The sequence below is a fragment of the Ixodes scapularis genome, unplaced genomic scaffold (genome assembly GCF_016920785.2).
Source record: "Ixodes scapularis isolate PalLabHiFi unplaced genomic scaffold, ASM1692078v2 ptg000324l_1___fragment_1__unscaffolded, whole genome shotgun sequence".
NCBI classification, from domain to species: domain Eukaryota; kingdom Metazoa; phylum Arthropoda; class Arachnida; order Ixodida; family Ixodidae; genus Ixodes; species Ixodes scapularis.
The window spans coordinates 364929-367012 of NW_024609966.1; the positions used below are offsets into that span (position 1 = coordinate 364929).

Below are 2084 nucleotides of genomic sequence, written 5' to 3' on the forward strand. Positions count from 1 at the left end.
CTGGCCCTGGCGTTTTTTTTCTTGGAAGGGCATTCACTGTTTTTTCTACTTCATCTAGGGTGAAGGGGGTCTCAAATTCTTGTTTGCATTCTTTTTCTAATTGAGGCAACAAAGAGATTATAGTTTATCTAGATATTCGTTATCTGTCGAGGCAGGACCATTGCCGAATATATTTTGGTAGTGTTCAAAAAAGACATGTGCTATAGTTTCTTTATCTGTAACGATAAGGCTGTTCTGTTCTATTTCATGGATTTCTTTAGATATTGCATACCGTTTCTCCTCCTCCATCGCCCTTTTCGTTGGCTGTTCTCCTAAGCAAAATTTTTCAGCACGGGCGCGCACAACCACGTCTTGATAACGCTCGTGATGAAATTTGTCCAATTCAGCTTTCGTTCGAGTTATATCTTCCAAACCTTGCCCAGGACTTTGGCATTCTAGTTCTACCAGAACACTCAAATTACGTAGCAATGTTTTTTCTGTCTCAGCCTTCTGAAATTTAATAATAGTACCTCTCTCTCAATTGCTAGCTGTTTTAGTTCTTGTTTAAGGAGCTCCCATTTAACAAATATATGTTCGGTTGTTTCTCCTATTTGCTTGATTAGATCTTTCGTACTGGCTACAAAGACTTTATCTTTTAATAATTGAACATTTAGTTTCCATAACTTCCAATTTATATTCTTTTTTCTTCGTTTCTTCCCAACAGTTACTAACACCATGCAGTGGTCTGTGAAAAATACTGGTTCAACTACATAACCACTTAAAGTGTTAATTAGGTCTACAGAACAGTAGATTCTGTCTAACCTCGCGTGAGAGGAGTTCTGAAAATGTGTAAATTGCAGGTGGTTTTCTTCCAGCTGGAAAGAGGCAACATCAAAAATATTTCCTTCTTCAACTATGTCCAGCAGTAGACGTGCGCTCTGGTCAATTCGCGGTTTAAATGGAGTTCTATCTGCTTCGTTGCAAACACAATTAAAATCTCTTAACAGAACTAACATTCTATCTGATATTAAATATGGGCGCAGGTTATTAAAAAATACAATTATGCTATTAACCTCATTCGGAGCGTAAATACATATAATTCTCCACCTTATGTCAGAGACTTGAAAGTCGCACATAATGAAGCGGCCACAGAGGTCTGTGGTGACCATTAATTCAGACAGTTGGAAAGACTTCTTAATAAACAGTAAACAGCCCCCAGAGTAACCAACAGCGTGACTGACACATACTTCATAGTCACGCAGAAAATGCTGCAGGGCACGCTCTACCTGTTCATCTGTTGAGAGCTTTGTTTCCTGTACGGCCAGAAAGTCAACCTCCTTATCTTCAAGTAAACGTTTCAGTTGATATTGTTTTTTTCTAGAATTAAAGCCTCTAACATTTATTGTTGCAAAATGAGGGCCATCAACTAGAAGGGAAGGAGGAGAGAAAGGGGGAGGGGGAGATGGAGAAGGAGGGGAGGGAGAGGAGAGGGGCTATGAATTTGGGTTTAAACACTAGCAGCTTGGGTGCAAGGTAGGTTTCCGCTTACTCGCGGTGGTGGTGTCAGGTGGTGCATCTTGTTTTCGTTTGGTGTCGTTAGTGTCCTTGGAACTGTTTTTGGTCACGTCCATTGAGTCCGGTAGGTCGTCATTGCCTTCTGACGTCGTCAGCTTCTCAGCAAGATCTGCAGGCTGCTGAGTTAACTTCTGTTGTAGCGGGGTATTTTTGTCCTTGCTTTCCTGCAAGTCTTTACCTTCATTCTCTGTCTTCGAGCTGGTTTGTGGTGTTTCCGAGACTTCCTTGACAGCTGGATATTCGTTCTTATCGGAAATAGGAGGTCCGGCCTCTGCAGACCCGGCTTGGGTTGGGAGAACCTCACCAGTGGCGTCTACGACCTCGGAGATATCCATGAACTCTTGGTTGGCATCTGGTTTTGTGCCAGAGCCCCGTAGCACGGCTGCATAGCTGGAGTAGCACTCGTCACTTTCGTGTCCGAATCTGTTGCAACGCGCACACTTTGGGGTGCGACACTGCCTGCGTATATGACCAACTTTCTTGCATCTCAAACACAAGGGTGGTCGCCCGGACATGACCAGAAGGGACTG

The 2084-nt window shown here is 43.0% G+C and overlaps 1 pseudogene; it reads right to left on the minus strand.

The window, feature by feature from the left end:
- Positions 1-1472: 1472 nt before the first annotated feature.
- LOC115332645 lies at positions 1473-2084 on the minus strand (annotated as a pseudogene).